At 52.7% G+C, this 18,029-nt stretch overlaps 59 non-coding genes across 59 annotated transcripts; all 59 read right to left on the bottom strand.

The window, feature by feature from the left end:
• Positions 1-55: 55 nt before the first annotated feature.
• Positions 56-174, bottom strand: LOC122287351. Its single transcript, XR_006234648.1, has one exon. It is a non-coding gene; the product is annotated as a 5S ribosomal RNA (ribosomal RNA).
• Positions 175-363: 189 nt separating this feature from the next.
• Positions 364-482, bottom strand: LOC122284959. Its single transcript, XR_006232303.1, has one exon. It is a non-coding gene; the product is annotated as a 5S ribosomal RNA (ribosomal RNA).
• Positions 483-660: 178 nt separating this feature from the next.
• Positions 661-779, bottom strand: LOC122284957. The gene has a single exon (XR_006232302.1). It is a non-coding gene; the product is annotated as a 5S ribosomal RNA (ribosomal RNA).
• Positions 780-968: 189 nt separating this feature from the next.
• Positions 969-1,087, bottom strand: LOC122284956. The gene has a single exon (XR_006232301.1). It is a non-coding gene; the product is annotated as a 5S ribosomal RNA (ribosomal RNA).
• Positions 1,088-1,276: 189 nt separating this feature from the next.
• LOC122287665 lies at positions 1,277-1,395 on the bottom strand. The gene has a single exon (XR_006234954.1). It is a non-coding gene; the product is annotated as a 5S ribosomal RNA (ribosomal RNA).
• Positions 1,396-1,584: 189 nt separating this feature from the next.
• On the bottom strand, positions 1,585-1,703 carry LOC122288638. Its single transcript, XR_006235893.1, has one exon. It is a non-coding gene; the product is annotated as a 5S ribosomal RNA (ribosomal RNA).
• Positions 1,704-1,892: 189 nt separating this feature from the next.
• On the bottom strand, positions 1,893-2,011 carry LOC122284955. Its single transcript, XR_006232300.1, has one exon. It is a non-coding gene; the product is annotated as a 5S ribosomal RNA (ribosomal RNA).
• A 189-nt stretch (positions 2,012-2,200) lies between these two features.
• On the bottom strand, positions 2,201-2,319 carry LOC122284954. Its single transcript, XR_006232299.1, has one exon. It is a non-coding gene; the product is annotated as a 5S ribosomal RNA (ribosomal RNA).
• Positions 2,320-2,508: 189 nt separating this feature from the next.
• Positions 2,509-2,627, bottom strand: LOC122284953. Its single transcript, XR_006232298.1, has one exon. It is a non-coding gene; the product is annotated as a 5S ribosomal RNA (ribosomal RNA).
• A 189-nt stretch (positions 2,628-2,816) lies between these two features.
• On the bottom strand, positions 2,817-2,935 carry LOC122284952. The gene has a single exon (XR_006232297.1). It is a non-coding gene; the product is annotated as a 5S ribosomal RNA (ribosomal RNA).
• Positions 2,936-3,124: 189 nt separating this feature from the next.
• On the bottom strand, positions 3,125-3,243 carry LOC122284951. The gene has a single exon (XR_006232295.1). It is a non-coding gene; the product is annotated as a 5S ribosomal RNA (ribosomal RNA).
• A 189-nt stretch (positions 3,244-3,432) lies between these two features.
• LOC122284949 lies at positions 3,433-3,551 on the bottom strand. Its single transcript, XR_006232293.1, has one exon. It is a non-coding gene; the product is annotated as a 5S ribosomal RNA (ribosomal RNA).
• A 178-nt stretch (positions 3,552-3,729) lies between these two features.
• LOC122284948 lies at positions 3,730-3,848 on the bottom strand. The gene has a single exon (XR_006232292.1). It is a non-coding gene; the product is annotated as a 5S ribosomal RNA (ribosomal RNA).
• Positions 3,849-4,037: 189 nt separating this feature from the next.
• Positions 4,038-4,156, bottom strand: LOC122284946. The gene has a single exon (XR_006232291.1). It is a non-coding gene; the product is annotated as a 5S ribosomal RNA (ribosomal RNA).
• A 189-nt stretch (positions 4,157-4,345) lies between these two features.
• Positions 4,346-4,464, bottom strand: LOC122287760. Its single transcript, XR_006235047.1, has one exon. It is a non-coding gene; the product is annotated as a 5S ribosomal RNA (ribosomal RNA).
• Positions 4,465-4,653: 189 nt separating this feature from the next.
• Positions 4,654-4,772, bottom strand: LOC122284945. The gene has a single exon (XR_006232290.1). It is a non-coding gene; the product is annotated as a 5S ribosomal RNA (ribosomal RNA).
• A 178-nt stretch (positions 4,773-4,950) lies between these two features.
• LOC122284944 lies at positions 4,951-5,069 on the bottom strand. Its single transcript, XR_006232289.1, has one exon. It is a non-coding gene; the product is annotated as a 5S ribosomal RNA (ribosomal RNA).
• Positions 5,070-5,258: 189 nt separating this feature from the next.
• Positions 5,259-5,377, bottom strand: LOC122284943. The gene has a single exon (XR_006232288.1). It is a non-coding gene; the product is annotated as a 5S ribosomal RNA (ribosomal RNA).
• A 189-nt stretch (positions 5,378-5,566) lies between these two features.
• LOC122284942 lies at positions 5,567-5,685 on the bottom strand. The gene has a single exon (XR_006232287.1). It is a non-coding gene; the product is annotated as a 5S ribosomal RNA (ribosomal RNA).
• A 189-nt stretch (positions 5,686-5,874) lies between these two features.
• LOC122284941 lies at positions 5,875-5,993 on the bottom strand. Its single transcript, XR_006232286.1, has one exon. It is a non-coding gene; the product is annotated as a 5S ribosomal RNA (ribosomal RNA).
• A 178-nt stretch (positions 5,994-6,171) lies between these two features.
• Positions 6,172-6,290, bottom strand: LOC122284940. Its single transcript, XR_006232285.1, has one exon. It is a non-coding gene; the product is annotated as a 5S ribosomal RNA (ribosomal RNA).
• Positions 6,291-6,479: 189 nt separating this feature from the next.
• LOC122284939 lies at positions 6,480-6,598 on the bottom strand. Its single transcript, XR_006232284.1, has one exon. It is a non-coding gene; the product is annotated as a 5S ribosomal RNA (ribosomal RNA).
• A 178-nt stretch (positions 6,599-6,776) lies between these two features.
• LOC122284937 lies at positions 6,777-6,895 on the bottom strand. The gene has a single exon (XR_006232282.1). It is a non-coding gene; the product is annotated as a 5S ribosomal RNA (ribosomal RNA).
• A 189-nt stretch (positions 6,896-7,084) lies between these two features.
• Positions 7,085-7,203, bottom strand: LOC122287072. The gene has a single exon (XR_006234378.1). It is a non-coding gene; the product is annotated as a 5S ribosomal RNA (ribosomal RNA).
• Positions 7,204-7,381: 178 nt separating this feature from the next.
• On the bottom strand, positions 7,382-7,500 carry LOC122288175. Its single transcript, XR_006235445.1, has one exon. It is a non-coding gene; the product is annotated as a 5S ribosomal RNA (ribosomal RNA).
• Positions 7,501-7,689: 189 nt separating this feature from the next.
• On the bottom strand, positions 7,690-7,808 carry LOC122284936. Its single transcript, XR_006232281.1, has one exon. It is a non-coding gene; the product is annotated as a 5S ribosomal RNA (ribosomal RNA).
• Positions 7,809-7,997: 189 nt separating this feature from the next.
• LOC122284935 lies at positions 7,998-8,116 on the bottom strand. Its single transcript, XR_006232280.1, has one exon. It is a non-coding gene; the product is annotated as a 5S ribosomal RNA (ribosomal RNA).
• A 189-nt stretch (positions 8,117-8,305) lies between these two features.
• LOC122284934 lies at positions 8,306-8,424 on the bottom strand. The gene has a single exon (XR_006232279.1). It is a non-coding gene; the product is annotated as a 5S ribosomal RNA (ribosomal RNA).
• Positions 8,425-8,602: 178 nt separating this feature from the next.
• On the bottom strand, positions 8,603-8,721 carry LOC122284933. The gene has a single exon (XR_006232278.1). It is a non-coding gene; the product is annotated as a 5S ribosomal RNA (ribosomal RNA).
• Positions 8,722-8,910: 189 nt separating this feature from the next.
• On the bottom strand, positions 8,911-9,029 carry LOC122283234. The gene has a single exon (XR_006230710.1). It is a non-coding gene; the product is annotated as a 5S ribosomal RNA (ribosomal RNA).
• A 189-nt stretch (positions 9,030-9,218) lies between these two features.
• On the bottom strand, positions 9,219-9,337 carry LOC122284932. The gene has a single exon (XR_006232277.1). It is a non-coding gene; the product is annotated as a 5S ribosomal RNA (ribosomal RNA).
• A 178-nt stretch (positions 9,338-9,515) lies between these two features.
• LOC122284930 lies at positions 9,516-9,634 on the bottom strand. Its single transcript, XR_006232276.1, has one exon. It is a non-coding gene; the product is annotated as a 5S ribosomal RNA (ribosomal RNA).
• Positions 9,635-9,823: 189 nt separating this feature from the next.
• Positions 9,824-9,942, bottom strand: LOC122287071. The gene has a single exon (XR_006234377.1). It is a non-coding gene; the product is annotated as a 5S ribosomal RNA (ribosomal RNA).
• Positions 9,943-10,120: 178 nt separating this feature from the next.
• On the bottom strand, positions 10,121-10,239 carry LOC122288174. Its single transcript, XR_006235444.1, has one exon. It is a non-coding gene; the product is annotated as a 5S ribosomal RNA (ribosomal RNA).
• A 189-nt stretch (positions 10,240-10,428) lies between these two features.
• On the bottom strand, positions 10,429-10,547 carry LOC122284929. Its single transcript, XR_006232275.1, has one exon. It is a non-coding gene; the product is annotated as a 5S ribosomal RNA (ribosomal RNA).
• Positions 10,548-10,736: 189 nt separating this feature from the next.
• On the bottom strand, positions 10,737-10,855 carry LOC122284928. Its single transcript, XR_006232274.1, has one exon. It is a non-coding gene; the product is annotated as a 5S ribosomal RNA (ribosomal RNA).
• Positions 10,856-11,044: 189 nt separating this feature from the next.
• On the bottom strand, positions 11,045-11,163 carry LOC122284927. The gene has a single exon (XR_006232273.1). It is a non-coding gene; the product is annotated as a 5S ribosomal RNA (ribosomal RNA).
• Positions 11,164-11,341: 178 nt separating this feature from the next.
• On the bottom strand, positions 11,342-11,460 carry LOC122284925. The gene has a single exon (XR_006232271.1). It is a non-coding gene; the product is annotated as a 5S ribosomal RNA (ribosomal RNA).
• Positions 11,461-11,649: 189 nt separating this feature from the next.
• On the bottom strand, positions 11,650-11,768 carry LOC122287664. The gene has a single exon (XR_006234953.1). It is a non-coding gene; the product is annotated as a 5S ribosomal RNA (ribosomal RNA).
• A 189-nt stretch (positions 11,769-11,957) lies between these two features.
• Positions 11,958-12,076, bottom strand: LOC122284924. The gene has a single exon (XR_006232270.1). It is a non-coding gene; the product is annotated as a 5S ribosomal RNA (ribosomal RNA).
• A 189-nt stretch (positions 12,077-12,265) lies between these two features.
• LOC122284923 lies at positions 12,266-12,384 on the bottom strand. Its single transcript, XR_006232269.1, has one exon. It is a non-coding gene; the product is annotated as a 5S ribosomal RNA (ribosomal RNA).
• Positions 12,385-12,573: 189 nt separating this feature from the next.
• On the bottom strand, positions 12,574-12,692 carry LOC122284922. The gene has a single exon (XR_006232268.1). It is a non-coding gene; the product is annotated as a 5S ribosomal RNA (ribosomal RNA).
• Positions 12,693-12,881: 189 nt separating this feature from the next.
• On the bottom strand, positions 12,882-13,000 carry LOC122284921. The gene has a single exon (XR_006232267.1). It is a non-coding gene; the product is annotated as a 5S ribosomal RNA (ribosomal RNA).
• Positions 13,001-13,178: 178 nt separating this feature from the next.
• LOC122284920 lies at positions 13,179-13,297 on the bottom strand. The gene has a single exon (XR_006232266.1). It is a non-coding gene; the product is annotated as a 5S ribosomal RNA (ribosomal RNA).
• A 190-nt stretch (positions 13,298-13,487) lies between these two features.
• Positions 13,488-13,606, bottom strand: LOC122284919. Its single transcript, XR_006232265.1, has one exon. It is a non-coding gene; the product is annotated as a 5S ribosomal RNA (ribosomal RNA).
• A 189-nt stretch (positions 13,607-13,795) lies between these two features.
• On the bottom strand, positions 13,796-13,914 carry LOC122284918. The gene has a single exon (XR_006232264.1). It is a non-coding gene; the product is annotated as a 5S ribosomal RNA (ribosomal RNA).
• Positions 13,915-14,103: 189 nt separating this feature from the next.
• On the bottom strand, positions 14,104-14,222 carry LOC122284917. Its single transcript, XR_006232263.1, has one exon. It is a non-coding gene; the product is annotated as a 5S ribosomal RNA (ribosomal RNA).
• A 178-nt stretch (positions 14,223-14,400) lies between these two features.
• Positions 14,401-14,519, bottom strand: LOC122284916. The gene has a single exon (XR_006232262.1). It is a non-coding gene; the product is annotated as a 5S ribosomal RNA (ribosomal RNA).
• Positions 14,520-14,708: 189 nt separating this feature from the next.
• On the bottom strand, positions 14,709-14,827 carry LOC122287663. Its single transcript, XR_006234952.1, has one exon. It is a non-coding gene; the product is annotated as a 5S ribosomal RNA (ribosomal RNA).
• Positions 14,828-15,016: 189 nt separating this feature from the next.
• On the bottom strand, positions 15,017-15,135 carry LOC122284914. The gene has a single exon (XR_006232260.1). It is a non-coding gene; the product is annotated as a 5S ribosomal RNA (ribosomal RNA).
• Positions 15,136-15,324: 189 nt separating this feature from the next.
• Positions 15,325-15,443, bottom strand: LOC122284913. The gene has a single exon (XR_006232259.1). It is a non-coding gene; the product is annotated as a 5S ribosomal RNA (ribosomal RNA).
• A 189-nt stretch (positions 15,444-15,632) lies between these two features.
• Positions 15,633-15,751, bottom strand: LOC122284912. Its single transcript, XR_006232258.1, has one exon. It is a non-coding gene; the product is annotated as a 5S ribosomal RNA (ribosomal RNA).
• Positions 15,752-15,940: 189 nt separating this feature from the next.
• LOC122284911 lies at positions 15,941-16,059 on the bottom strand. Its single transcript, XR_006232257.1, has one exon. It is a non-coding gene; the product is annotated as a 5S ribosomal RNA (ribosomal RNA).
• A 178-nt stretch (positions 16,060-16,237) lies between these two features.
• Positions 16,238-16,356, bottom strand: LOC122284910. The gene has a single exon (XR_006232256.1). It is a non-coding gene; the product is annotated as a 5S ribosomal RNA (ribosomal RNA).
• A 189-nt stretch (positions 16,357-16,545) lies between these two features.
• On the bottom strand, positions 16,546-16,664 carry LOC122284909. The gene has a single exon (XR_006232255.1). It is a non-coding gene; the product is annotated as a 5S ribosomal RNA (ribosomal RNA).
• A 189-nt stretch (positions 16,665-16,853) lies between these two features.
• On the bottom strand, positions 16,854-16,972 carry LOC122284908. The gene has a single exon (XR_006232254.1). It is a non-coding gene; the product is annotated as a 5S ribosomal RNA (ribosomal RNA).
• Positions 16,973-17,161: 189 nt separating this feature from the next.
• Positions 17,162-17,280, bottom strand: LOC122284907. The gene has a single exon (XR_006232253.1). It is a non-coding gene; the product is annotated as a 5S ribosomal RNA (ribosomal RNA).
• A 178-nt stretch (positions 17,281-17,458) lies between these two features.
• LOC122284906 lies at positions 17,459-17,577 on the bottom strand. Its single transcript, XR_006232252.1, has one exon. It is a non-coding gene; the product is annotated as a 5S ribosomal RNA (ribosomal RNA).
• Positions 17,578-17,766: 189 nt separating this feature from the next.
• On the bottom strand, positions 17,767-17,885 carry LOC122284904. Its single transcript, XR_006232251.1, has one exon. It is a non-coding gene; the product is annotated as a 5S ribosomal RNA (ribosomal RNA).
• Between the last annotated feature and the right edge of the window lie 144 nt (positions 17,886-18,029).

Here is an 18,029-nt window from a genome sequence, read left to right as displayed (position 1 = left end):
TCCCTGGTTCTCGTTCCGGTCCATCCGACCAGAGATGCGGTAAAAATTAAAAGGGGGGGTGCAACACGAGGACTTCCCAGGAGGTCACCCATCCTAGTACTACTCTCGCCCAAGCACGCTTAACTGCGGAGTTCTTATGGGATCCGGTGCATTAGTGCTGGTATGATCGCACCCATCATGCTACCAGCGAAAAACTAATATAATCCTATTACGACCTAGCCGCACCCTGCCTATCTCATGCCAACCGGCGATCTGACCGATACCCATCGCTACGCGATGGGGTCGGTGCGATTTTCCTAAAAATCCATTCCCTGGTTCTCGTTCCGGTCCATCCGACCAGAGATGCGGTAAAAATTAAAAGGGGGGGTGCAACACGAGGACTTCCCAGGAGGTCACCCATCCTAGTACTACTCTCGCCCAAGCACGCTTAACTGCGGAGTTCTGATGGGATCCGGTGCATTAGTGCTGGTATGATCGCACCCATCATGCTACCAGCGAAAAACAAATATAATCCTATTACGACCTAGCCGCACCCTGCCTATCCCATGCCAACTGGCGATCTGATTGATAGCGATGGGGTCGGTGCGATTTTCCTAAGAATCCATTGCCCGGTTGTCGTTCCGGTCCATCCGACCGGAGATGCGGTAAAAATAAAAAGGGGGGGTGCAACACGAGGACTTCCCAGGAGGTCACCCATCCTAGTACTACTCTCGCCCAAGCACGCTTAACTGCGGAGTTCTGATGGGATCCGGTGCATTAGTGCTGGTATGATCGCACCCATCATGCTACCAGCGAAAAACTAATATAATCCTATTACGACCTAGCCGCACCATGCCTATCCCATGCCAACCGGCGATCTGATCGATACCCATCGCTACGCGATGGGGTCGGTGCGATTTTCCTAAGAATCCATTGCCCGGTTGTCGTTCCGGTCCATCCGACCGGAGATGCGGTAAAAATAAAAAGGGGGGGTGCAACACGAGGACTTCCCAGGAGGTCACCCATCCTAGTACTACTCTCGCCCAAGCACGCTTAACTGCGGAGTTCTGATGGGATCCGGTGCATTAGTGCTGGTATGATCGCACCCATCATGCTACCAGCGAAAAACTAATATAATCCTATTACGACCTAGCCGCACCCTGCCTATCCCATGCCAACCGGCGATCTGATCGATACCCATTGCTACGCGATGGGGTCGGTGCGATTTTCCTAAGAATCCATTGCCCGGTTGTCGTTCCGGTCCATCCGACCGGAGATGCGGTAAAAATAAAAAGGGGGGGTGCAACACGAGGACTTCCCAGGAGGTCACCCATCCTAGTACTACTCTCGCCCAAGCACGATTAACTGCGGAGTTCTGATGGGATCCGGTGCATTAGTGCTGGTATGATCGCACCCATCATGCTACCAGCGAAAAACTAATATAATCCTATTACGACCTAGCCGCACCATGCCTATCCCATGCCAACCGGCGATCTGATCGATACCCATTGCTACGCGATGGGGTCGGTGCGATTTTCCTAAGAATCCATTGCCCGGTTGTCGTTCCGGTCCATCCGACCGGAGATGCGGTAAAAATAAAAAGGGGGGGTGCAACACGAGGACTTCCCAGGAGGTCACCCATCCTAGTACTACTCTCGCCCAACCACGCTTAACTGCGGAGTTCTGATGGGATCCGGTGCATTAGTGCTGGTATGATCGCACCCATCATGCTACCAGCGAAAAACTAATATAATCCTATTACGACCTAGCCGCACCATGCCTATCCCATGCCAACCGGCGATCTGATCGATACCCATCGCTACGCGATGGGGTCGGTGCGATTTTCCTAAGAATCCATTGCCCGGTTGTCGTTCCGGTCCATCCGACCGGAGATGCGGTAAAAATAAAAAGGGGGGGTGCAACACGAGGACTTCCCAGGAGGTCACCCATCCTAGTACTACTCTCGCCCAAGCACGCTTAACTGCGGAGTTCTGATGGGATCCGGTGCATTAGTGCTGGTATGATCGCACCCATCATGCTACCAGCGAAAAACTAATATAATCCTATTACGACCTAGCCGCACCATGCCTATCCCATGCCAACCGGCGATCTGATCGATACCCATTGCTACGCGATGGGGTCGGTGCGATTTTCCTAAGAATCCATTGCCCGGTTGTCGTTCCGGTCCATCCGACCGGAGATGCGGTAAAAATAAAAAGGGGGGGTGCAACACGAGGACTTCCCAGGAGGTCACCCATCCTAGTACTACTCTCGCCCAAGCACGCTTAACTGCGGAGTTCTGATGGGATCCGGTGCATTAGTGCTGGTATGATCGCACCCATCATGCTACCAGCGAAAAACTAATATAATCCTATTACGACCTAGCCGCACCATGCCTATCCCATGCCAACCGGCGATCTGATCGATACCCATTGCTACGCGATGGGGTCGGTGCGATTTTCCTAAGAATCCATTGCCCGGTTGTCGTTCCGGTCCATCCGACCGGAGATGCGGTAAAAATAAAAAGGGGGGGTGCAACACGAGGACTTCCCAGGAGGTCACCCATCCTAGTACTACTCTCGCCCAAGCACGCTTAACTGCGGAGTTCTGATGGGATCCGGTGCATTAGTGCTGGTATGATCGCACCCATCATGCTACCAGCGAAAAACTAATATAATCCTATTACGACCTAGCCGCACCATGCCTATCCCATGCCAACCGGCGATCTGATCGATACCCATTGCTACGCGATGGGGTCGGTGCGATTTTCCTAAGAATCCATTGCCCGGTTGTCGTTCCGGTCCATCCGACCGGAGATGCGGTAAAAATAAAAAGGGGGGGTGCAACACGAGGACTTCCCAGGAGGTCACCCATCCTAGTACTACTCTCGCCCAAGCACGCTTAACTGCGGAGTTCTGATGGGATCCGGTGCATTAGTGCTGGTATGATCGCACCCATCATGCTACCAGCGAAAAACTAATATAATCCTATTACGACCTAGCCGCACCCTGCCTATCTCATGCCAACCGGCGATCTGACCGATACCCATTGCTACGCGATGGGGTCGGTGCGATTTTCCTAAAAATCCATTCCCTGGTTCTCGTTCCGGTCCATCCGACCAGAGATGCGGTAAAAATTAAAAGGGGGGGTGCAACACGAGGACTTCCCAGGAGGTCACCCATCCTAGTACTACTCTCGCCCAAGCACGCTTAACTGCGGAGTTCTGATGGGATCCGGTGCATTAGTGCTGGTATGATCGCACCCATCATGCTACCAGCGAAAAACTAATATAATCCTATTACGACCTAGCCGCACCATGCCTATCCCATGCCAACCGGCGATCTGATCGATACCCATTGCTACGCGATGGGGTCGGTGCGATTTTCCTAAGAATCCATTGCCCGGTTGTCGTTCCGGTCCATCCGACCGGAGATGCGGTAAAAATAAAAAGGGGGGGTGCAACACGAGGACTTCCCAGGAGGTCACCCATCCTAGTACTACTCTCGCCCAAGCACGCTTAACTGCGGAGTTCTGATGGGATCCGGTGCATTAGTGCTGGTATGATCGCACCCATCATGCTACCAGCGAAAAACTAATATAATCCTATTACGACCTAGCCGCACCCTGCCTATCCCATGCCAACTGGCGATCTGATTGATAGCGATGGGGTCGGTGCGATTTTCCTAAGAATCCATTGCCCGGTTGTCGTTCCGGTCCATCCGACCGGAGATGCGGTAAAAATAAAAAGGAGGGGTGCAACACGAGGACTTCCCAGGAGGTCACCCATCCTAGTACTACTCTCGCCCAAGCACGCTTAACTGCGGAGTTCTGATGGGATCCGGTGCATTAGTGCTGGTATGATCGCACCCATCATGCTACCAGCGAAAAACTAATATAATCCTATTACGACCTAGCCGCACCATGCCTATCCCATGCCAACCGGCGATCTGATCGATACCCATTGCTACGCGATGGGGTCGGTGCGATTTTCCTAAGAATCCATTGCCCGGTTGTCGTTCCGGTCCATCCGACCGGAGATGCGGTAAAAATAAAAAGGGGGGGTGCAACACGAGGACTTCCCAGGAGGTCACCCATCCTAGTACTACTCTCGCCCAAGCACGCTTAACTGCGGAGTTCTGATGGGATCCGGTGCATTAGTGCTGGTATGATCGCACCCATCATGCTACCAGCGAAAAACTAATATAATCCTATTACGACCTAGCCGCACCCTGCCTATCTCATGCCAACCGGCGATCTGACCGATACCCATTGCTACGCGATGGGGTCGGTGCGATTTTCCTAAAAATCCATTCCCTGGTTCTCGTTCCGGTCCATCCGACCAGAGATGCGGTAAAAATTAAAAGGGGGGGTGCAACACGAGGACTTCCCAGGAGGTCACCCATCCTAGTACTACTCTCACCCAAGCACGCTTAACTGCGGAGTTCTGATGGGATCCGGTGCATTAGTGCTGGTATGATCGCACCCATCATGCTACCAGCGAAAAACTAATATAATCCTATTACGACCTAGCCGCACCCTGCCTATCTCATGCCAACCGGCGATCTGACCGATACCCATCGCTACGCGATGGGGTCGGTGCGATTTTCCTAAAAATCCATTCCCTGGTTCTCGTTCCGGTCCATCCGACCAGAGATGCGGTAAAAATTAAAAGGGGGGGTGCAACACGAGGACTTCCCAGGAGGTCACCCATCCTAGTACTACTCTCGCCCAAGCACGCTTAACTGCGGAGTTCTGATGGGATCCGGTGCATTAGTGCTGGTATGATCGCACCCATCATGCTACCAGCGAAAAACTAATATAATCCTATTACGACCTAGCCGCACCCTGCCTATCCCATGCCAACTGGCGATCTGATTGATAGCGATGGGGTCAGTGCGATTTTCCTAAGAATCCATTGCCCGGTTGTCGTTCCGGTCCATCCGACCGGAGATGCGGTAAAAATAAAAAGGGGGGGTGCAACACGAGGACTTCCCAGGAGGTCACCCATCCTAGTACTACTCTCGCCCAAGCACGCTTAACTGCGGAGTTCTGATGGGATCCGGTGCATTAGTGCTGGTATGATCGCACCCATCATGCTACCAGCGAAAAACTAATATAATCCTATTACGACCTAGCCGCACCATGCCTATCCCATGCCAACCGGCGATCTGATCGATACCCATTGCTACGCGATGGGGTCGGTGCGACTTTCCTAAGAATCCATTGACCGGTTGTCGTTCCGGTCCATCCGACCGGAGATGCGGTAAAAATAAAAAGGGGGGGTGCAACACGAGGACTTCCCAGGAGGTCACCCATCCTAGTACTACTCTCGCCCAAGCACGCTTAACTGCGGAGTTCTGATGGGATCCGGTGCATTAGTGCTGGTATGATCGCACCCATCATGCTACCAGCGAAAAACTAATATAATCCTATTACGACCTAGCCACACCCTGCCTATCTCATGCCAACCGGCGATCTGACCGATACCCATTGCTACGCGATGGGGTCGGTGCGATTTTCCTAAAAATCCATTCCCTGGTTCTCGTTCCGGTCCATCCGACCAGAGATGCGGTAAAAATTAAAAGGGGGGGTGCAACACGAGGACTTCCCAGGAGGTCACCCATCCTAGTACTACTCTCGCCCAAGCACGCTTAACTGCGGAGTTCTGATGGGATCCGGTGCATTAGTGCTGGTATGATCGCACCCATCATGCTACCAGCGAAAAACTAATATAATCCTATTACGACCTAGCCGCACCCTGCCTATCTCATGCCAACCGGCGATCTGACCGATACCCATCGCTACGCGATGGGGTCGGTGCGATTTTCCTAAAAATCCATTCCCTGGTTCTCGTTCCGGTCCATCCGACCAGAGATGCGGTAAAAATTAAAAGGGGGGGTGCAACACGAGGACTTCCCAGGAGGTCACCCATCCTAGTACTACTCTCGCCCAAGCACGCTTAACTGCGGAGTTCTGATGGGATCCGGTGCATTAGTGCTGGTATGATCGCACCCATCATGCTACCAGCGAAAAACTAATATAATCCTATTACGACCTAGCCGCACCCTGCCTATCCCATGCCAACTGGCGATCTGATTGATAGCGATGGGGTCGGTGCGATTTTCCTAAGAATCCATTGCCCGGTTGTCGTTCCGGTCCATCCGACCGGAGATGCGGTAAAAATAAAAAGGGGGGGTGCAACACGAGGACTTCCCAGGAGGTCACCCATCCTAGTACTACTCTCGCCCAAGCACGCTTAACTGCGGAGTTCTGATGGGATCCGGTGCATTAGTGCTGGTATGATCGCACCCATCATGCTACCAGCGAAAAACTAATATAATCCTATTACGACCTAGCCGCACCATGCCTATCCCATGCCAACCGGCGATCTGATCGATACCCATTGCTACGCGATGGGGTCGGTGCGATTTTCCTAAGAATCCATTGCCCGGTTGTCGTTCCGGTCCATCCGACCGGAGATGCGGTAAAAATAAAAAGGGGGGGTGCAACACGAGGACTTCCCAGGAGGTCACCCATCCTAGTACTACTCTCGCCCAAGCACGCTTAACTGCGGAGTTCTGATGGGATCCGGTGCATTAGTGCTGGTATGATCGCACCCATCATGCTACCAGCGAAAAACTAATATAATCCTATTACGACCTAGCCGCACCCTGCCTATCCCATGCCAACTGGCGATCTGATTGATAGCGATGGGGTCGGTGCGATTTTCCTAAGAATCCATTGCCCGGTTGTCGTTCCGGTCCATCCGACCGGAGATGCGGTAAAAATAAAAAGGGGGGGTGCAACACGAGGACTTCCCAGGAGGTCACCCATCCTAGTACTACTCTCGCCCAAGCACGCTTAACTGCGGAGTTCTGATGGGATCCGGTGCATTAGTGCTGGTATGATCGCACCCATCATGCTACCAGCGAAAAACTAATATAATCCTATTACGACCTAGCCGCACCCTGCCTATCTCATGCCAACCGGCGATCTGACCGATACCCATTGCTACGCGATGGGGTCGGTGCGATTTTCCTAAAAATCCATTCCCTGGTTCTCGTTCCGGTCCATCCGACCAGAGATGCGGTAAAAATTAAAAGGGGGGGTGCAACACGAGGGCTTCCCAGGAGGTCACCCATCCTAGTACTACTCTCGCCCAAGCACGCTTAACTGCGGAGTTCTGATGGGATCCGGTGCATTAGTGCTGGTATGATCGCACCCATCATGCTACCAGCGAAAAACTAATATAATCCTATTACGACCTAGCCGCACCCTGCCTATCCCATGCCAACTGGCGATCTGATTGATAGCAATGGGGTCGGTGCGATTTTCCTAAGAATCCATTGCCCGGTTGTCGTTCCGGTCCATCCGACCGGAGATGCGGTAAAAATAAAAAGGGGGGGTGCAACACGAGGACTTCCCAGGAGGTCACCCATCCTAGTACTACTCTCGCCCGAGCACGCTTAACTGCGGAGTTCTGATGGGATCCGGTGCATTAGTGCTGGTAGGATCGCACCCATCATGCTACCAGCGAAAAACTAATATAATCCTATTACGACCTAGCCGCACCATGCCTATCCCATGCCAACCGGCGATCTGATCGATACCCATTGCTACGCGATGGGGTCGGTGCGATTTTCCTAAGAATCCATTGCCCGGTTGTCGTTCCGGTCCATCCGACCGGAGATGCGGTAAAAATAAAAAGGAGGGGTGCAACACGAGGACTTCCCAGGAGGTCACCCATCCTAGTACTACTCTCGCCCAAGCACGCTTAACTGCGGAGTTCTGATGGGATCCGGTGCATTAGTGCTGGTATGATCGCACCCATCATGCTACCAGCGAAAAACTAATATAATCCTATTACGACCTAGCCGCACCATGCCTATCCCATGCCAACCGGCGATCTGATCGATACCCATTGCTACGCGATGGGGTCGGTGCGATTTTCCTAAGAATCCATTGCCCGGTTGTCGTTCCGGTCCATCCGACCGGAGATGCGGTAAAAATAAAAAGGGGGGGTGCAACACGAGGACTTCCCAGGAGGTCACCCATCCTAGTACTACTCTCGCCCAAGCACGCTTAACTGCGGAGTTCTGATGGGATCCGGTGCATTAGTGCTGGTATGATCGCACCCATCATGCTACCAGCGAAAAACTAATATAATCCTATTACGACCTAGCCGCACCCTGCCTATCTCATGCCAACCGGCGATCTGACAGATACCCATAGCTACGCGATGGGGTCGGTGCGATTTTCCTAAAAATCCATTCCCTGGTTCTCGTTCCGGTCCATCCGACCAGAGATGCGGTAAAAATTAAAAGGGGGGGTGCAACACGAGGACTTCCCAGGAGGTCACCCATCCTAGTACTACTCTCGCCCAAGCACGCTTAACTGCGGAGTTCTGATGGGATCCGGTGCATTAGTGCTGGTATGATCGCACCCATCATGCTACCAGCGAAAAACTAATATAATCCTATTACGACCTAGCCGCACCCTGCCTATCCCATGCCAACCGGCGATCTGATTGATAGCGATGGGGTCGGTGCGATTTTCCTAAGAATCCATTGCCCGGTTGTCGTTCCGGTCCATCCGACCGGAGATGCGGTAAAAATAAAAAGGGGGGGTGCAACACGAGGACTTCCCAGGAGGTCACCCATCCTAGTACTACTCTCGCCCAAGCACGCTTAACTGCGGAGTTCTGATGGGATCCGGTGCATTAGTGCTGGTATGATCGCACCCATCATGCTACCAGCGAAAAACTAATATAATCCTATTACGACCTAGCCGCACCATGCCTATCCCATGCCAACCGGCGATCTGATCGATACCCATTGCTACGCGATGGGGTCGGTGCGATTTTCCTAAGAATCCATTGCCCGGTTGTCGTTCCGGTCCATCCGACCGGAGATGCGGTAAAAATAAAAAGGGGGGGTGCAACACGAGGACTTCCCAGGAGGTCACCCATCCTAGTACTACTTTCGCCCAAGCACGATTAACTGCGGAGTTCTGATGGGATCCGGTGCATTAGTGATGGTATGATCGCACCCATCATGCTACCAGCGAAAAACTAATATAATCCTATTACGACCTAGCCGCACCATGCCTATCCCATGCCAACCGGCGATCTGATCGATACCCATTGCTACGCGATGGGGTCGGTGCGATTTTCCTAAGAATCCATTGCCCGGTTGTCGTTCCGGTCCATCCGACCGGAGATGCGGTAAAAATAAAAAGGGGGGGTGCAACACGAGGACTTCCCAGGAGGTCACCCATCCTAGTACTACTCTCGCCCAAGCACGCTTAACTGCGGAGTTCTGATGGGATCCGGTGCATTAGTGCTGGTATGATCGCACCCATCATGCTACCAGCGAAAAACTAATATAATCCTATTACGACCTAGCCGCACCCTGCCTATCCCATGCCAACTGGCGATCTGATTGATAGCGATGGGGTCGGTGCGATTTTCCTAAGAATCCATTGCCCGGTTGTCGTTCCGGTCCATCCGACCGGAGATGCGGTAAAAATAAAAAGGGGGGGTGCAACACGAGGACTTCCCAGGAGGTCACCCATCCTAGTACTACTCTCGCCCAAGCACGCTTAACTGCGGAGTTCTGATGGGATCCGGTGCATTAGTGCTGGTATGATCGCACCCATCATGCTACCAGCGAAAAACTAATATAATCCTATTACGACCTAGCCGCACCCTGCCTATCTCATGCCAACCGGCGATCTGACCGATACCCATTGCTACGCGATGGGGTCGGTGCGATTTTCCTAAAAATCCATTCCCTGGTTCTCGTTCCGGTCCATCCGACCAGAGATGCGGTAAAAATTAAAAGGGGGGGTGCAACACGAGGGCTTCCCAGGAGGTCACCCATCCTAGTACTACTCTCGCCCAAGCACGCTTAACTGCGGAGTTCTGATGGGATCCGGTGCATTAGTGCTGGTATGATCGCACCCATCATGCTACCAGCGAAAAACTAATATAATCCTATTACGACCTAGCCGCACCCTGCCTATCCCATGCCAACTGGCGATCTGATTGATAGCAATGGGGTCGGTGCGATTTTCCTAAGAATCCATTGCCCGGTTGTCGTTCCGGTCCATCCGACCGGAGATGCGGTAAAAATAAAAAGGGGGGGTGCAACACGAGGACTTCCCAGGAGGTCACCCATCCTAGTACTACTCTCGCCCGAGCACGCTTAACTGCGGAGTTCTGATGGGATCCGGTGCATTAGTGCTGGTAGGATCGCACCCATCATGCTACCAGCGAAAAACTAATATAATCCTATTACGACCTAGCCGCACCATGCCTATCCCATGCCAACCGGCGATCTGATCGATACCCATTGCTACGCGATGGGGTCGGTGCGATTTTCCTAAGAATCCATTGCCCGGTTGTCGTTCCGGTCCATCCGACCGGAGATGCGGTAAAAATAAAAAGGAGGGGTGCAACACGAGGACTTCCCAGGAGGTCACCCATCCTAGTACTACTCTCGCCCAAGCACGCTTAACTGCGGAGTTCTGATGGGATCCGGTGCATTAGTGCTGGTATGATCGCACCCATCATGCTACCAGCGAAAAACTAATATAATCCTATTACGACCTAGCCGCACCATGCCTATCCCATGCCAACCGGCGATCTGATCGATACCCATTGCTACGCGATGGGGTCGGTGCGATTTTCCTAAGAATCCATTGCCCGGTTGTCGTTCCGGTCCATCCGACCGGAGATGCGGTAAAAATAAAAAGGGGGGGTGCAACACGAGGACTTCCCAGGAGGTCACCCATCCTAGTACTACTCTCGCCCAAGCACGCTTAACTGCGGAGTTCTGATGGGATCCGGTGCATTAGTGCTGGTATGATCGCACCCATCATGCTACCAGCGAAAAACTAATATAATCCTATTACGACCTAGCCGCACCCTGCCTATCTCATGCCAACCGGCGATCTGACAGATACCCATAGCTACGCGATGGGGTCGGTGCGATTTTCCTAAAAATCCATTCCCTGGTTCTCGTTCCGGTCCATCCGACCAGAGATGCGGTAAAAATTAAAAGGGGGGGTGCAACACGAGGACTTCCCAGGAGGTCACCCATCCTAGTACTACTCTCGCCCAAGCACGCTTAACTGCGGAGTTCTGATGGGATCCGGTGCATTAGTGCTGGTATGATCGCACCCATCATGCTACCAGCGAAAAACTAATATAATCCTATTACGACCTAGCCGCACCCTGCCTATCCCATGCCAACCGGCGATCTGATTGATAGCGATGGGGTCGGTGCGATTTTCCTAAGAATCCATTGCCCGGTTGTCGTTCCGGTCCATCCGACCGGAGATGCGGTAAAAATAAAAAGGGGGGGTGCAACACGAGGACTTCCCAGGAGGTCACCCATCCTAGTACTACTCTCGCCCAAGCACGCTTAACTGCGGAGTTCTGATGGGATCCGGTGCATTAGTGCTGGTATGATCGCACCCATCATGCTACCAGCGAAAAACTAATATAATCCTATTACGACCTAGCCGCACCATGCCTATCCCATGCCAACCGGCGATCTGATCGATACCCATTGCTACGCGATGGGGTCGGTGCGATTTTCCTAAGAATCCATTGCCCGGTTGTCGTTCCGGTCCATCCGACCGGAGATGCGGTAAAAATAAAAAGGGGGGGTGCAACACGAGGACTTCCCAGGAGGTCACCCATCCTAGTACTACTCTCGCCCAAGCACGATTAACTGCGGAGTTCTGATGGGATCCGGTGCATTAGTGCTGGTATGATCGCACCCATCATGCTACCAGCGAAAAACTAATATAATCCTATTACGACCTAGCCGCACCATGCCTATCCCATGCCAACCGGCGATCTGATCGATACCCATTGCTACGCGATGGGGTCGGTGCGATTTTCCTAAGAATCCATTGCCCGGTTGTCGTTCCGGTCCATCCGACCGGAGATGCGGTAAAAATAAAAAGGGGGGGTGCAACACGAGGACTTCCCAGGAGGTCACCCATCCTAGTACTACTCTCGCCCAAGCACGCTTAACTGCGGAGTTCTGATGGGATCCGGTGCATTAGTGCTGGTATGATCGCACCCATCATGCTACCAGCGAAAAACTAATATAATCCTATTACGACCTAGCCGCACCCTGCCTATCCCATGCCAACCGGCGATCTGATCGATACCCATTGCTACGCGATGGGGTCGGTGCGATTTTCCTAAGAATCCATTGCCCGGTTGTCGTTCCGGTCCATCCGACCGGAGATGCGGTAAAAATAAAAAGGGGGGGTGCAACACGAGGACTTCCCAGGAGGTCACCCATCCTAGTACTACTCTCGCCCAAGCACGCTTAACTGCGGAGTTCTGATGGGATCCGGTGCATTAGTGCTGGTATGATCGCACCCATCATGCTACCAGCGAAAAACTAATATAATCCTATTACGACCTAGCCGCACCCTGCCTATCTCATGCCAACCGGCGATCTGACCGATACCCATTGCTACGCGATGGGGTCGGTGCGATTTTCCTAAAAATCCATTCCCTGGTTCTCGTTCCGGTCCATCCGACCAGAGATGCGGTAAAAATTAAAAGGGGGGGTGCAACACGAGGACTTCCCAGGAGGTCACCCATCCTAGTACTACTCTCGCCCAAGCACGCTTAACTGCGGAGTTCTGATGGGATCCGGTGCATTAGTGCTGGTATGATCGCACCCATCATGCTACCAGCGAAAAACTAATATAATCCTATTACGACCTAGCCGCACCATGCCTATCCCATGCCAACCGGCGATCTGATCGATACCCATTGCTACGCGATGGGGTCGGTGCGATTTTCCTAAGAATCCATTGCCCGGTTGTCGTTCCGGTCCATCCGACCGGAGATGCGGTAAAAATAAAAAGGGGGGGTGCAACACGAGGACTTCCCAGGAGGTCACCCATCCTAGTACTACTCTCGCCCAAGCACGCTTAACTGCGGAGTTCTGATGGGATCCGGTGCATTAGTGCTGGTATGATCGCACCCATCATGCTACCAGCGAAAAACTAATATAATCCTATTACGACCTAGCCGCACCCTGCCTATCCCATGCCAACTGGCGATCTGATTGATAGCGATGGGGTCGGTGCGATTTTCCTAAGAATCCATTGCCCGGTTGTCGTTCCGGTCCATCCGACCGGAGATGCGGTAAAAATAAAAAGGGGGGGTGCAACACGAGGACTTCCCAGGAGGTCACCCATCCTAGTACTACTCTCGCCCAAGCACGCTTAACTGCGGAGTTCTGATGGGATCCGGTGCATTAGTGCTGGTATGATCGCACCCAACATGCTACCAGCGAAAAACTAATATAATCCTATTACGACCTAGCCGCACCATGCCTATCCCATGCCAACCGGCGATCTGATCGATACCCATTGCTACGCGATGGGGTCGGTGCGATTTTCCTAAGAATCCATTGCCCGGTTGTCGTTCCGGTCCATCCGACCGGAGATGCGGTAAAAATAAAAAGGGGGGGGTGCAACACGAGGACTTCCCAGGAGGTCACCCATCCTAGTACTACTCTCGCCCAAGCACGCTTAACTGCGGAGTTCTGATGGGATCCGGTGCATTAGTGCTGGTATGATCGCACCCATCATGCTACCAGCGAAAAACTAATATAATCCTATTACGACCTAGCCGCACCCTGCCTATCCCATGCCAACCGGCGATCTGATCGATACCCATTGCTACGCGATGGGGTCGGTGCGATTTTCCTAAGAATCCATTGCCCGGTTGTCGTTCCGGTCCATCCGACCGGAGATGCGGTAAAAATAAAAAGGGGGGGTGCAACACGAGGACTTCCCAGGAGGTCACCCATCCTAGTACTACTCTCGCCCAAGCACGCTTAACTGCGGAGTTCTGATGGGATCCGGTGCATTAGTGCTGGTATGATCGCACCCATCATGCTACCAGCGAAAAACTAATATAATCCTATTACGACCTAGCCGCACCCTGCCTATCTCATGCCAACCGGCGATCTGACAGATACCCATAGCTACGCGATGGGGTCGGTGCGATTTTCCTAAAAATCCATTCCCTGGTTCTCGTTCCGGTCCATCCGACCAGAGATGCGGTAAAAATTAAAAGGGGGGGTGCAACACGAGGACTTCCCAGGAGGTCACCCATCCTAGTACTACTCTCGCCCAAGCACGCTTAACTGCGGAGTTCTGATGGGATCCGGTGCATTAGTGCTGGTATGATCGCACCCATCATGCTACCAGCGAAAAACTAATATAATCCTATTACGACCTAGCCGCACCCTGCCTATCCCATGCCAACCGGCGATCTGATTGATAGCGATGGGGTCGGTGCGATTTTCCTAAGAATCCATTGCCCGGTTGTCGTTCCGGTCCATCCGACCGGAGATGCGGTAAAAATAAAAAGGGGGGGTGCAACACGAGGACTTCCCAGGAGGTCACCCATCCTAGTACTACTCTCGCCCAAGCACGCTTAACTGCGGAGTTCTGATGGGATCCGGTGCATTAGTGCTGGTATGATCGCACCCATCATGCTACCAGCGAAAAACTAATATAATCCTATTACGACCTAGCCGCACCATGCCTATCCCATGCCAACCGGCGATCTGATCGATACCCATTGCTACGCGATGGGGTCGGTGCGATTTTCCTAAGAATCCATTGCCCGGTTGTCGTTCCGGTCCATCCGACCGGAGATGCGGTAAAAATAAAAAGGGGGGGTGCAACACGAGGACTTCCCAGGAGGTCACCCATCCTAGTACTACTCTCGCCCAAGCACGATTAACTGCGGAGTTCTGATGGGATCCGGTGCATTAGTGCTGGTATGATCGCACCCATCATGCTACCAGCGAAAAACTAATATAATCCTATTACGACCTAGCCGCACCATGCCTATCCCATGCCAACCGGCGATCTGATCGATACCCATTGCTACGCGATGGGGTCGGTGCGATTTTCCTAAGAATCCATTGCCCGGTTGTCGTTCCGGTCCATCCGACCGGAGATGCGGTAAAAATAAAAAGGGGGGGTGCAACACGAGGACTTCCCAGGAGGTCACCCATCCTAGTACTACTCTCGCCCAAGCACGCTTAACTGCGGAGTTCTGATGGGATCCGGTGCATTAGTGCTGGTATGATCGCACCCATCATGCTACCAGCGAAAAACTAATATAATCCTATTACGACCTAGCCGCACCCTGCCTATCCCATGCCAACCGGCGATCTGATCGATACCCATTGCTACGCGATGGGGTCGGTGCGATTTTCCTAAGAATCCATTGCCCGGTTGTCGTTCCGGTCCATCCGACCGGAGATGCGGTAAAAATAAAAAGGGGGGGTGCAACACGAGGACTTCCCAGGAGGTCACCCATCCTAGTACTACTCTCGCCCAAGCACGCTTAACTGCGGAGTTCTGATGGGATCCGGTGCATTAGTGCTGGTATGATCGCACCCATCATGCTACCAGCGAAAAACTAATATAATCCTATTACGACCTAGCCGCACCCTGCCTATCTCATGCCAACCGGCGATCTGACCGATACCCATTGCTACGCGATGGGGTCGGTGCGATTTTCCTAAAAATCCATTCCCTGGTTCTCGTTCCGGTCCATCCGACCAGAGATGCGGTAAAAATTAAAAGGGGGGGTGCAACACGAGGACTTCCCAGGAGGTCACCCATCCTAGTACTACTCTCGCCCAAGCACGCTTAACTGCGGAGTTCTGATGGGATCCGGTGCATTAGTGCTGGTATGATCGCACCCATCATGCTACCAGCGAAAAACTAATATAATCCTATTACGACCTAGCCGCACCATGCCTATCCCATGCCAACCGGCGATCTGATCGATACCCATTGCTACGCGATGGGGTCGGTGCGATTTTCCTAAGAATCCATTGCCCGGTTGTCGTTCCGGTCCATCCGACCGGAGATGCGGTAAAAATAAAAAGGGGGGGTGCAACACGAGGACTTCCCAGGAGGTCACCCATCCTAGTACTACTCTCGCCCAAGCACGCTTAACTGCGGAGTTCTGATGGGATCCGGTGCATTAGTGCTGGTATGATCGCACCCATCATGCTACCAGCGAAAAACTAATATAATCCTATTACGACCTAGCCGCACCCTGCCTATCCCATGCCAACTGGCGATCTGATTGATAGCGATGGGGTCGGTGCGATTTTCCTAAGAATCCATTGCCCGGTTGTCGTTCCGGTCCATCCGACCGGAGATGCGGTAAAAATAAAAAGGGGGGGTGCAACACGAGGACTTCCCAGGAGGTCACCCATCCTAGTACTACTCTCGCCCAAGCACGCTTAACTGCGGAGTTCTGATGGGATCCGGTGCATTAGTGCTGGTATGATCGCACCCAACATGCTACCAGCGAAAAACTAATATAATCCTATTACGACCTAGCCGCACCATGCCTATCCCATGCCAACCGGCGATCTGATCGATACCCATTGCTACGCGATGGGGTCGGTGCGATTTTCCTAAGAATCCATTGCCCGGTTGTCGTTCCGGTCCATCCGACCGGAGATGCGGTAAAAATAAAAAGGGGGGGTGCAACACGAGGACTTCCCAGGAGGTCACCCATCCTAGTACTACTCTCGCCCAAGCACGCTTAACTGCGGAGTTCTGATGGGATCCGGTGCATTAGTGCTGGTATGATCGCACCCATCATGCTACCAGCGAAAAACTAATATAATCCTATTACGACCTAGCCGCACCATGCCTATCCCATGCCAACCGGCGATCTGATCGATACCCATTGCTACGCGATGGGGTCGGTGCGATTTTCCTAAGAATCCATTGCCCGGTTGTCGTTCCGGTCCATCCGACCGGAGATGCGGTAAAAATAAAAAGGGGGGGTGCAACACGAGGACTTCCCAGGAGGTCACCCATCCTAGTACTACTCTCGCCCAAGCACGCTTAACTGCGGAGTTCTGATGGGATCCGGTGCATTAGTGCTGGTATGATCGCACCCATCATGCTACCAGCGAAAAACTAATATAATCCTATTACGACCTAGCCCCACCCTGCCTATCTCATGCCAACCGGCGATCTGACCGATACACATCGCTACGCGATGGGGTCGGTGCGATTTTCCTAAAAATCCATTCCCTGGTTCTCGTTCCGGTCCATCCGACCAGAGATGCGGTAAAAATTAAAAGGGGGGGTGCAACACGAGGACTTCCCAGGAGGTCACCCATCCTAGTACTACTCTCGCCCAAGCACGCTTAACTGCGGAGTTCTGATGGGATCCGGTGCATTAGTGCTGGTATGATCGCACCCATCATGCTACCAGCGAAAAACTAATATAATCCTATTACGACCTAGCCGCACCCTGCCTATCCCATGCCAACTGGCGATCTGATTGATAGCGATGGGGTCAGTGCGATTTTCCTAAGAATCCATTGCCCGGTTGTCGTTCCGGTCCATCCGACCGGAGATGCGGTAAAAATAAAAAGGGGGGGTGCAACACGAGGACTTCCCAGGAGGTCACCCATCCTAGTACTACTCTCGCCCAAGCACGCTTAACTGCGGAGTTCTGATGGGATCCGGTGCATTAGTGCTGGTATGATCGCACCCATCATGCTACCAGCGAAAAACTAATATAATCCTATTACGACCTAGCCGCACCATGCCTATCCCATGCCAACCGGCGATCTGATCGATACCCATTGCTACGCGATGGGGTCGGTGCGACTTTCCTAAGAATCCATTGACCGGTTGTCGTTCCGGTCCATCCGACCGGAGATGCGGTAAAAATAAAAAGGGGGGGTGCAACACGAGGACTTCCCAGGAGGTCACCCATCCTAGTACTACTCTCGCCCAAGCACGCTTAACTGCGGAGTTCTGATGGGATCCGGTGCATTAGTGCTGGTATGATCGCACCCATCATGCTACCAGCGAAAAACTAATATAATCCTATTACGACCTAGCCACACCCTGCCTATCTCATGCCAACCGGCGATCTGACCGATACCCATTGCTACGCGATGGGGTCGGTGCGATTTTCCTAAAAATCCATTCCCTGGTTC

Source organism: Carya illinoinensis, chromosome 11 (genome assembly GCF_018687715.1).
Source record: "Carya illinoinensis cultivar Pawnee chromosome 11, C.illinoinensisPawnee_v1, whole genome shotgun sequence".
In the NCBI taxonomy this organism is placed as follows: domain Eukaryota; kingdom Viridiplantae; phylum Streptophyta; class Magnoliopsida; order Fagales; family Juglandaceae; genus Carya; species Carya illinoinensis.
This window is presented reverse-complemented; position numbering and strand designations above follow the sequence as displayed.